This window comes from Dermacentor albipictus, chromosome 7 (assembly GCF_038994185.2).
Source record: "Dermacentor albipictus isolate Rhodes 1998 colony chromosome 7, USDA_Dalb.pri_finalv2, whole genome shotgun sequence".
NCBI lineage: Eukaryota > Metazoa > Arthropoda > Arachnida > Ixodida > Ixodidae > Dermacentor > Dermacentor albipictus.
Window position 1 is genome coordinate 79,972,150 of NC_091827.1, and position 12,553 is coordinate 79,984,702.

At 43.9% G+C, this 12,553-nt stretch overlaps 1 long non-coding RNA gene across 1 annotated transcript in view; it reads left to right on the forward strand.

Annotated features, from left to right (window-relative positions):
• The window catches only part of LOC135897102 (uncharacterized), a 58,800-nt gene that overhangs the window by 23,585 nt on the left and 22,662 nt on the right, over positions 1 to 12,553 (forward strand). The window contains exons 2-4 of the long non-coding RNA XR_010562910.2: positions 8,263 to 8,399; positions 8,471 to 8,538; positions 11,432 to 11,518. This is a non-coding gene — a long non-coding RNA (uncharacterized lncRNA). The remainder of the gene's footprint in view (positions 1 to 8,262; positions 8,400 to 8,470; positions 8,539 to 11,431; positions 11,519 to 12,553) is intronic.

Consider the following 12,553-nt stretch of genomic DNA (forward strand, 5'->3'; position numbering starts at 1 on the left):
CAGAGCACAATAAACATCTTACATGGCTTTCATAGACTACGACTACAATTCAGTAGAGATACCAGCAATCATAGAGTCATCGCGTAATCAAGGAGTACAGGATAGCTTACGTAAACACCGTGAAAATATCTGCGCAGATTCCACAGCCAATTTAATTCTACATAAGACAAGTAGGAAGTTACCTATAAAGAAAGGGTCAGACAAGGAGACACAATCTTTCCAATGCTAGTCACTGCGTACATGGAAGAAGTATTCAATCCATCAAAGTGGGAAGGTTTGGGAGTAAGGATCGACGGCGAAGATGCCAGGAACTTTCGGTTCCAGGACAACATTCATTTGGGCTAGATGGTGCCCACTTGAATTAGGGAGGAACGACGCCAACTAAGAAGATCACGAGAGGGAGAACGACACGCTTGTCCTGCGTCGTTCTCCCTCTCGTGATCCTCTTAGTTGGCGCTGTTCCTTCCTAATTCAACCTTCGGTTTGCCGATGATATTGTCCTATTCAGCCACACTGCGGACGAGTTGCAATAAACGATTGAGGACCTTAACAAGGAGAGTGTAAGACTGGGGTTCAAGATTATTATGCAGAAGACAAAGATAACAATAAATAACCAGCAAGGGAACAAGATTTGAAGATCGCAAGTCAGCCTCTAGAGTTTGTGAAGAAGTACGTTTACCTAGGTCAACCAATAAATGGGAACCCTGACCACAAGAAGGAAATTCACGGAAGAATAAAAATGGGTTCGATAGCATACGGCAGACATCGTGAGCTCGCGACTGGGAGCTTACCGTTATAACTGAAAAGGAAAATATACAATCAGTGCATCTTACCGGTGCCGACATAGGGGAGAGACTTGGAGACTGACAAAAACGCTTGAGGTCAAGTTAAGGACCGCGCAGAGTGATGGAACGAAGAATGCTAAGCATAACTTTAAGAGACAGAAAGGTAGTGATTTGAATCAAGACAAACGGCTATAGACGATATTCTAATAGACATTTAGAGAAAAAATGGCGCTTGGTAGACCATGTAATGCGCAGCACCGGTAGCCGTTGGACCATTAGGGTGAGAGAATGGGTACCAAGAGAAGGGAAGCGCAGTAGAGGACGGCAGAAGACTAGGTGGTGCGACGAAATTAGGAAATTTGCGGGTGCTATTTGGAGTCAGTTGGCGCAAGAAAAGGCCAATTGGAGATCGCAGGCTGAGGCATTCGTCCTGCAGTAGACATAAAATATGGTGATGATGATGATGAGGAACCAACATTGCAAAGGGGCCTGGTGGGGAGCCCTTTAACTTCAAGAAAAATGACTTGTGCGTCAATTGACAAATCGCGTTTTTATTTCTCTCGTTTTATTATTTAAATGAGCCGATACCGAAAGTTGCAGATTTGAAGTACTTATGGATAACTTGTGATGGTAATGTAAACTGGCAGCAGGAAATTGAATAAAGTGGTAGTAAAGTACGGGCAACGGAATTGCTTTGCCGGTTGAGTAATCAAAACACAGGGATGGCCTATAGGTGCGTTGCTGATGATTTTTAAACTTTGCGTCACCCCTATTCTCAAATTTGGCTGCGTTCGTTTTTTCAGGATGTGCAGCATACAAACTAAGACCTTTAATACTGCTGGAAAGGCAAGCGCTGCGTCTCTACATTGTGCCTCCAAGTTTTGTCGCAAAGAATGTGCTTGATCTGAAGTTTGGCGTTACTGCACTTCAACCCAGATTAAAGCAACGTAATGTCCTGGCTTTTCTTAATCTTTATGATGGATCCCTCTTGCATTTCGAGCCAGTTTTTATCAAATCTCCCTAATAAGTTTGCAGAACAGGTTAGTTCCGCTACTAACAGTCATAAGTATCTGTTATCACAACTTCAAGTTCGTCTGCCGTGCCTGACTTTTTCAAAAACTTAATTTCCTGAAGGTCAAGCTGATTTAAGGGGACATTTCTGCAAAAAACGCAGAACTTCTTTCTGCGCGCACACATGAAGGACCCCTTGAAGATCTTCGTTTCAGTCTCCCTTGACGATTTCTATGGACGAAGCACAAAATTTAGCCAAGGCTGGAGTCTGCATCTTTTCAAGTCAGCTTAACTGTTCTTTTGCTCTTCCCCTCGCTGATTACACTCTAATATTTTGTGCTCAGTTTTTGACAGTTATTCTAGCAGTGCTGAAATTGAATCGCAGAAATCTAAAGTAATTGTTCTAACAGACCCGTTTTCGGTCTGTACACACTTTACTCTTAATAATCGTTCACTTGTTCAGTGATTATCAAATCTTGTCCCAGACCATTTGTCTGAAGCACATTTTGTCGCGGTTCCCGAACATAGCGGAATCTTGCTAAATAAATCAGCCAACTCAATCACATAATCACTAACTTGTCTCGTCTTCATTCAACGCTCCTGATTTGTCTTTTATACCAGGAGCTAGATTTAAACGCGCTTTATTGTTGAACCATAACGGAGCACTAATACTTTCCTCACATACTTCTTGATTGCCAAAATTTCTCAGAAACACGAGCAAATGCCTTTAACGCGAAAACGAGGTGACGTTATGTAGAGTTTCCTGCCTAAATTTTCACATTTAGAGATCTGGATTATCCGTAACTGACCTCTAGTCCTTACGTGTTGAACCAAAAACTGAATAGTTATTTCTTTCCTGCCACTACTTTTCCTCCCTCCGCAGAATGGTCCCCATATTTCCAACTACAAAACTGGGTTTACCACTTACAAAAACAAACGTTTTATCTTTTGGTGTCTTTCTATCAAGAACAAGCCATGGTCAGGTAATTACTGCTCTGCACAAGTTCAGTGAAGCACCCCGAGTTACGCTGCCAGAGTACCACCCATAGGACATTTTACTTTATTCGTTTTCTGTAGTTAACTTTACGTTTCTATTTACTTATACATAGGTCCTCTCAGAACCTATGTTAATAATTAGTTGCCAACTGCTTCATTCTGAACTTTCGTCTTTGCCGCTTTTGGTTTGTGGTTGGGTGTACGTTACATTCCATCCAATGTAGATAATCCCCCTCGTAGGTGCAAGCCATGTTTTGAGGCAACAGAAACAACAACCCATGTAGTCCTCCACCCACAGTGACATATTTCGGTGTGAAAGAGGTTTGTTTAGGAGCAGCACATATGCCCGCATTGGCGTACTATGTCGAACTCTGTTGCCTAAGTACAGTCAGCCTGATGTTCTAATCATTCGACCATGAACTACACAGTGATCCAGGTTAAGGTTCTCGCCGAACTATCTGCGTCAGGTCACCTGATGATGATTCTCGTTTCCCACTCTATCCTGTCGTCAAAAGTAAATGTCGCAGCTATGTTTGGCAGACGTGTGAACGGTGTTGCAATGAGGCGGTTTTTGGCCTGCTCAAAGCTTTGACACTCTTTACGATGTCCTCTACTGTTTCACAATTTCTGCACATGCCCATGTTGAAAGCCTTGTCAGCTATCCCCTCAGTTCATACCCAACCTTGTCTGACTCAGCCATATCATTGTCGGCCTTATGGCCCAGAGCTAACGCGTCCTCGATGCAGGAGACGTGTGACTCTGTGGATATCTGGGCGCGCGTCGCTAGTTGTTTCTTAGCTGTGCTCTATCGCCCGGCGGGAAGGTTGAACAAGTGTCTCAACTTCTGTTTGCACATGTCCCAGTCGTTAAGCCCTTCTTCGCGGTTCTCATACCATACCTTCGCTATGCCTTGTAGGTTGAAGAATAAGTTAGCCAATATAATCGTCGGATACCATTTGCTGTTGCCGCTTACATGCTCAAACTGAGCCAGATAACTGTCAGGCTTGTTGGCGATCATGTCGGCCGCGCCATGTCCGGTCCTGCTTCGTCTGTCATGGTGCCCAGTCCTATGTGACAACCACTGCAGAGCTCCATTGATGCACCTTGCGGGAGCCCCACAGCTCTGAGCAATTTCGTACGTTTAAAAGTCACATATAAAGATGTATTTACACTATTTACAAGAGAGTCAACCATCCATACACAAGCTGGCTGTCGACAGCGATTTCACCCCTCCACATCAAATTCCCTTCTTCTGACTCCTGGTGGCGCTGTAACAACATGTAGAAACTAGTCCCAAAGCAGGTTGCTAATGCTGAGGGGTCTGTCAACGCTAAGTAAACGAAACAATAGTATATGTGGCCAAATTGCTGACTCCAAAATGCACTGACGTCTCAGTAGCCGACTTCACTGGTGCTGGCGACATGTACCAATCCATTTTGATGCTGAAACATGGCAGCAGGAACTTAGAATCTACAGCAAAATGGAATGCCTGAAAAACATGCAGAGTGCTCGAAGAGGACAGAACGCACCGTTATTTTAGCAGGCAACGAGCTCATCTCGTTCAAGAAGTCTTAAGTCACTGGATTTGAAGCTAGAATGCTATGCCACGAGTAAAACTCCAAAGCGTCGGTAAAACTGATCCACGAGCTACACGTATTTATGCTGGACGACGATGTTGTCCAGTTTATGGCTGCATATTGGATTATAAATACCCGCTTGCCGGTGCGCTTGGACAGCTCAGGCATCACACCTTCGAGTTCTCTCCGTCTACCCACACCGCGAATCATCACATGGCGCCAGCGCCAGCAAGAACGGAGTCAGCTACTGAGACGTGAACAGATTTGCGAGTCATGGTAGCGGCGACTATATGTACTTAGACAACCATAGTTTTTTTATGTTCAGTGGGTCCTCCACGAAGTGGGAACCATTTTGGCACCTACTAAGATATGCTGTAGATGTAAACATGCAATTGAGCTAGATGGACTGCTTGCAGTATCTTGTATTATTAGTGTATAGTCCAGCGGCCAAGGACGTCGCTAAAATATTGACAACCAAAAGCAGCTACGTGGACCTAGTTAGAATTCTTAAAGACCGCTTCGGGGATAACAAGGTTATTGAGCTCAAGTACTTCGAGGGCCTGCGGACGCTTTGCATCATTGAGTTCCTCCAACAAAGTCACAAGCCTGCGGTTCTTAACGACTATTTACAAATTAATATCAGGGGATTCAAGGGGTTGGGATTTGCAGCGCTGACATATGAAAATGATGCTGCGCGAAATCTTAATGAAAACGATTCCTTTTAGGCTATCATCGACGCTGAAGCCCACAGTCGGGAACGTCAACAACAGAGAAGGAGTGTTCAAGAAAAAAATCTCAGAGGTTTATTCAACCATCTTGAAATACCGATTGGGTCAGGATAACAACCTTCCTGCGACCGAGCGTCGACCAATTCACGCGAATGCGAGCTTTGGCCAAGGCACTGAAAGTTACTGACATCCACTACCGCTGTACTAAACAGTGCAGCTGTCATGTGCGCGTTTAGTGAAAAGGAGCCCGTATCTTCGGAATGTGCGTTAGCGACAGATGGTCTTGGGAAAAGGTGGAAAGAAGCGGAAAGTGACAGTAGCTTCCCGTGTACCGTCAATGGACATCTGGGCAGGGACCGCCATCGCCCATCGCAATGTGTGTTCTACTCATTGTAAAGACTCACACGCTTCATCCATGTGCTCTAAAGCTGGCGAATCGCCATGCAATGGGCCTATACTGAACCAGTCACTTTCTAGTTATTACATGTATGCTGTACAAAAACGTCAGCAAAAGTCTTTGTAATGCTAATAGTGCCTTTCTCCCGCACATGTTTCGATCTTGGATTAACAGGGCTATTCGCTACTGCTACGTGCGATGAATAGTAGGCAGGAGCTGTCAGTGTTACTTTGCGATGAAGTTAGTGAAAATACAATCCTCAAAGTGGTAGATGTTCGCATCAGCCTTCATGCATTTGGCAAACATAGCTCAAGTCACACTGTGCGATGAAAACTGGTTGTAATAGAACTGCAGCGTGAGCTTGATCGAACGGCGCACAAAATCCAAGCTATATATGTTTTGTACACATGTGAGGATTGCGTGGAAATTTCATACGATAATAGCTTCATAAGAAATATTCAGATTTTTCGCCACTGCATCTCTGACATGATCGCGTATCCAGCGGCACTTCATAAGCCCGGAACAACGTTTCCTGATCGGCGCTGATCAAAAGCGAAAGATCTTGAGAAACAATTGCACTTTCGGATGAAAACAACAAAGAGCTTGTCCCCACGAGTTCTGCATTCGGTTAGATCTAGCAAGAGCCTGTTATTCAAGACAAATGCGTAAGCCGGTGCTGTCTGACAAATGATTGTCTGCTTAGGAAAACCTAGTGCATGCCAAATGCCCTATCAATGTCATTCCAGTAGTTCTGGCAACATCACAATATCGGTATCACAGACAGATTGATTACTTGAGACGATGCTGATTCCGAAGAGTTTCAACAGCAGCACAGAATTGTAAGGTAACTCTTATTGGGTGTGTCATGCATTGAAAACACTTGAAGTTAAAATGCAGGATAACCAATCTCTAGCAGAAGAAGACGGCAGTGTCTATTGCGCCGGTTGTCGCAGACGAGGATCATCTACATGACTATGTTGTGGCAGTCAACAAGTACTTAAATGATTTACATACAGAGTCTGTGCCGCCATTTCACACAACAAATGTTCATACATACTACATGCCGCATCGCTTAGGTTATTCAAGTGTCCACCACCACTACAAAGCAAAGATTGGTTTTTGACGCCTCATGACATGCTTCAAGAGCGACTTCGTTCAACAATCACTTTGTAAAAACATGCAGCCTTAATCTTTTGAGAATGCTAACCTGTGAATCTACGAAGAGACTTTTTGCAAAGCAATGGAAATCTTGCGAACAGAAGTTCGCTGCCCTCTGCTTCGAGAACACACCCGCAAGAGTACAAGATCTTCACAAAGTGAATTACTGCCTGTGGGAAGTGCTTGGTTTGCTGTTTCAAAGCCTTAGACTACCCCTATGACGAATATCTGCTCCATTCTATTCCAGGACTTTGCAAAGCCTTCTAGAGAGAACTAAGGCTGTGCACTTCCATTGATGACATCATGTTACTTTGCTCCATTTCCATAGAATCTGCGGTGGATACTCTCGAGTAAGCCGCGGCGATTTTGACGTCACCGCTTTCGTCACGCCAGGCAACACTGGAAATTTCAGTCCAAGCATGATGACGTCATAAAGCAGAGTACAGAGACCTGCTATCTGGGAGGCGTTGGTTTTTGTCCTTTCACCATTCGTACAATTCAATTGCCTTGGTTCTAGACTTTCTTTCGTCTTTTAAATTATGACAGCTTTTCAAGCGCATGACTCAATAATTTGTGTACAGCGTTAAGTGGTATGCGAGCAAATGTTGAACGTTTCCGTAGCTTGTGTACGCCACCTTGAATAATATATTGATGTCTGTATCAGTGTAGAGAACAGGCATGGTGCTAAGCTATTTTACAGATTATAAGTGAAAATTGTTTAGAATTTGGGCTTCGTCACAGAAATTGCATTGTAAAAACCTCAGATCTCGAATTTCGTTTCAAAGCCGAGCAGCACAGTACCACGCCTCTATTGTGTCGCAAATTTTCGGTGCTTGACCACGTGCCGGATCTCTCTGACAATATGCTAAATTAACCTGTGTTGAGTGGCTCGGTTCGGTGAGCGACAAAAGCACTGTACAGGATAACGCTTGTCCATTCGTATGCGCCCTTTCTATGTGAGGCCAGCTGTTAAAATGATGTTCCACATGCTCAGAGGTGGCCGTGAGTGGCGTTGACTAACACTCTCCAGCTACTTTTGTGGAGGTCTAAAAAGACGAAGGAAAGTAGTCTGCGGAATAGCAAGTGTAGTAGGCTAATTGGTAAAACGCCGAATACTTATGGAAAACTTTATGTGCTGTCCGAACTTGCGCAAATTTATCTTTTCGTCAACCTTAATTTTCCATTACATTATCGACATTTCAATAGTAATAGCGATTTCCTCCTACCGCTTCACTCTCTTCCTTCTCTTTCCGTATGATTGTGTACAACATTTGCAGTTAAAAAAACATGCAACATGTTTTTTTAGACCAACATTCAACATGTTTGGGCTAGCTTTAAGCAGAGAGAAGTACTTTCCGTGCTCTTATTGTTACTAATACCTGCGTGGTTGCGACTGCTTCGTGGAACGAGAGCTTCCACATCCTGCTAGCTAAGGTGTCACTATCTCGCATTTTAGTGAGGACCATCAATATAGGAACCATAGAGCCATGTTTCAGCTCTGCAAGATGAGCCCTGGGTAAATTAGCCAGGTTAAAGAGCGAAAGTGTGGCCTGTAAAGCAACAACCTGAGTGTTATAATGCTGTTAAATACAATTTCGTTTTGCTTTCAGTTTTTAAATACTGCTCAACCCATATGGACATACATGACTAGGCAAGGTGGAAATACTAAGTGTACGGTGGACGTATTGGTATCTATGAGGCGAGATTCCATGGTCTTCAATCGTCTTTACTACGAAAAGGGTGTAAAGTACGGTATCGTATATTTTTCTAGACTAAACACTACATGATTCATTTATTTATTTATTTGTTATTTTACAGATGGAACGTTACTTTGGTGGGCATATTTGATCAACAAAAAAAGAATCGCATATATGTTTCTCTCAAAGGTACAAGAAAAAGTGCAATACTGTGCTTATAAGTTTAAGCACAAAGCTGGCTACACAGTCTTTCGTTCTCATCTTCCACCGGCAATACACTCAAAACATTCATTTTCTTTTGTTACCCACTCCTTGGCCTTGTTGAATACGCGGAGCGTTCTGTTTTAATGACATCTTGCCATAGGGCCATCGATCGTTTTTGTTGCCCTATTCTACGCAGTTACAACAAATCAAGCGGTGATAGGCAGCGTGCCAACCTACGGGTTTCTATGGGAAGTTGCTTTGGACAAAAGGGTAGGGGACGGGAGCGTTGATCGCCTCACCACAGAATTATGGTGTTACGCGACCCATGCGCATCTCCTCACAACCCCAAATTTTAGCTGATTTTAAGAAATTTATCTTAAAATGTACCGTGCCCGGAAATTACATTACTCAGCCGCAGGACAGCTGGCGCTTTCTGTGACACCGCTAAGCTATGCGTAATCGCTGCGGAGCCAAATGCATCCGCAAGGTGTCACAATTCATTGTATACAATAATGTGTCGCCTTCTTGTCCCCAGCACACACTGGTAGCACTAATTATGCAGGCTGCCACGCGGAAAGAGGATCGCGTTTTTTAGGAGAACGATGCCATTTTCATCAACTGCTGTCGCGCTAAACGCGTAGGTCATGAAAGACAGGGTGGCAGAGGTCTGATAATGAGGTCGCATTTCAGCTACCCCCCTACGGTTGACAGTAAATGTTTACTTATTACACAGGCGCTTGCCTTACGACATTTTCATGACATTTCCTAGGCGCAAGCAGCTGTATAGAGTATGGCCAGGTTGGAAATGTGTCCTTTTGTTCTCCGTTGTTGAGTGAATTTTCGTGCTCGACCGCCATTCTTCTCTATTTTTTATTTCTCATGCAATGCGCTCGTGGACAGCTCTATCGACGCGCTTCTGTCCCGACAGAAGTGTCATTGGAACTAATGTTGCTTATACAAGTCACGTGTCACTTACCTAACACCGCTGCCTCCCGCTGGGCCACAAGCGTTGCGTGTTAACGGGGTAGTATAAAAGGGTCGAGTGGCACCTAGAAATTGGTACGCCTGCTGAAAACAATCGAACTCTTTTCCGGCCTAAAGCTAGTCTCGATGGCAGGTGTTGCACCTCTAGGTGGCGCGGAGAGCCTATGGGCCACGCAAGCCCGAGCCCGGTGGCTCGGGCTTGCGTGGCCCATAAGCTTTACATGTAGGAAGGGTCGGTAAGTTTTGTAGCCGTTATTCCCTTCCCTTTGAAGCCTCTGCACCAGCCACTCCGGTGGATGGTTGCCGCTGCTCCATGTCTAGGACACAAACAGTCGTATACCTCATTCATGCCCACACCTCTGCACTTCGAAGCTGACATATTCTCAGTGTTCCCAGCCGAAAGACGTGTATTGCAGAGAACACAGGCGCAGCTGCATTGTCAGAATTTTTACGAACTTCTCTTTATTCATGCATATGTAGCAACATATTTGCTACGTCAACGTTGATCACATTTCTGCCAGTAGGGACCCTACTACAAAGACACGCCGTTTTCATCAACGCCAGCATTTCCGATTGCTTGACAAACAGCGCCCCTGTCTTTTTGCCGCCTGGACCACGCTGTGCTGGAGTCGGCTATGAACAAAGTCAGATTATTTTTTTAATTTTAGTTGTAGTACAGGTTCAATAAGAATTGCCGCGATCGTTTGTTTTATTCGATATGACGCCTAGATAGTGACAATTGCGCTATTTATCATTTTCTCGGTAAATGTATTTCACCAGCTAACAAATTAAAATTAACGCTCAGCGCAAGACGCGCCTGCATGATTGCAATTTATATGCTGTCGTTGATTCCGTCTGCTGAATATATTCTCGCCAAACCTACTGTGTTTATTTAGGGTCTCTGCAAGTTGACAATATTTCTCCATGCGCTAAGTTCTCAGTAATATGCATGGTGCTTTGCTAAAACACAATCAGTGTTGCCAACGTCCCTAGTCTTCACTTTCCAAACAAATAATACGGTCAACATTTAAACGTCTCCGCACCATAATTGAAAATGGTCCGGGCGTTAATTGCACATACAATGACGCGCATCGAAATTTGCCTTGGTCGTCCTTAGCCCGCTTTGCGCTTATTTTCATCGTTGCCTCAAAGACCTCTCAATGCCAGATAAAGCCATTCCTACTGTCAGCTTCGCTGACACATTTTACGCATATATATGATATCACACCCGTAAACAGTACTTATTTGTATTGTGTGAATTTCCTTTGTTCTGTCTGCTACTCTTGCTATGTTAGGTCCCACTCATACGCGCATGCTGTTCGTGAGAAGAAGGTATCAGTCACGCTAAGAAAGGAAATGCACGCAACCTTATCGATGAATAATTACTGGTGAAATTATAAGCCCCAATGCATGCAAACCTTTTCCGAGAATGTGCAGCTGCCGTAAAGTCGGATAATCTCCTACAGATGCCGTTCCATTTAGTTATTTATTAAATCTGAAGGCTCAACCCATGCTGTTTTCCTGTCCAGCTGATACGACAATGTTTTTCTACCGTGTTCCCTATCCTTGTTAACTCAATATTATTTGCTTAGCTTTCGTGATTTGATTCATGGGAAATAGTTGCCGGAATTGCTGATCAGCAGTAGCGACACGTTAAACGCAACTATTACCGCGTTGATGTACACCTTAAAACATGCTGCTGTCCCGTCAAGTTTCAAATACGCATACATTGTTTGTCTAAGCTAGACGATTTGCAGTTGCAGCGCGCTGAAGTAATCAAGGACGAAAATGTGGAACGAGAAATGCATGTAGCGATTTCTAATGCAAAGGAGCTGAAAACGTGAGCCATATATGCAATACAAAAAAGTAGTAACGGTCATACCTTGTTTTTCAGGTGGTGCGTATAAGATTACGGATAAAATCGTCCATTTCAATAGAGAACACCACTGTGCTGTGATTAGGAGCTCCATGCGCATTACCGGTTGGTTGAAAAAATTTTGTTACAATTCGCAAGTACAATATCCACTCATAAGAAAATCTTGCTTTCGGATTTCATTGAAATGCCTCTCTGTGAGATAACTTTGAGTTATGAGGCAAAATTTTTCAAGTGCAGCTCTCTTTACCTCTTACTTCGAGTTTCTCACTATTGCGGCTGCTGCTGTCTGACACACCGCGTCGGGGAGTTGTTCAGTGCGTGTGTATACATGACAGGAGCGAGGCAGAGAGGAAAGACAAGGAGCGAAACAGACACGACAGTAGTTGCGGCGCAACTATAAACTTAGGTTCAAGGTGCGGTACAGTACGTTTCTGCTATTTCTTAAAAATAAATACCATGCAAATATGTCAGGAGAAACACTTACGCAGGATGTGGGGAAGCAGAGCCGCTATAGTTTAAGCGCACCGCATTGTACAGACGACATCACGCAAGCCGCCGCACGTCCAATCAACCCTTCTGTGTTGATTTTTGCCCACTGTGATAGCTTTGCGGATATGGCATTGCTAGAGGTCGTGGATTTGATCTCGATCGCGGAAGTCACATTTTTACATGGGCGAAATAGAAATCACACGATTTCGGAACACGTTAAAGAACAACACCGTGACAAAATTAATCCGGAGTCCGCCATTAAGGCGCACCACATAATCCAATTTTGCTTTTGGCACGTCCAGCCTCATAAGTCAATTCAATTTTGATAATTCTGTCACGATGCAAAATTCCATGTGAGGCAATGACAATGTACAGCCCTCTCATAGGTTACAAAATACGGAGGGTGACAACGCCTCAAGTAAACATCTCTATCTGTGCGTTCTGTGTACTATGCAGACAAAAGCAGTGGTGATCGCAAGGTAACGATTAACAGCAACTCACCACTCCCGCGTTAGACTAAACATTGAAATAAATTAAGCTTTCGCCGTCAACATCACCGCTAATTAATGTTAATCGTAGCTAGCAGCAGAGAAAGCTTACATCAATTCCAACGGTGCGTGAGATTTGCATAATTTTTAAACGTAGAGATCA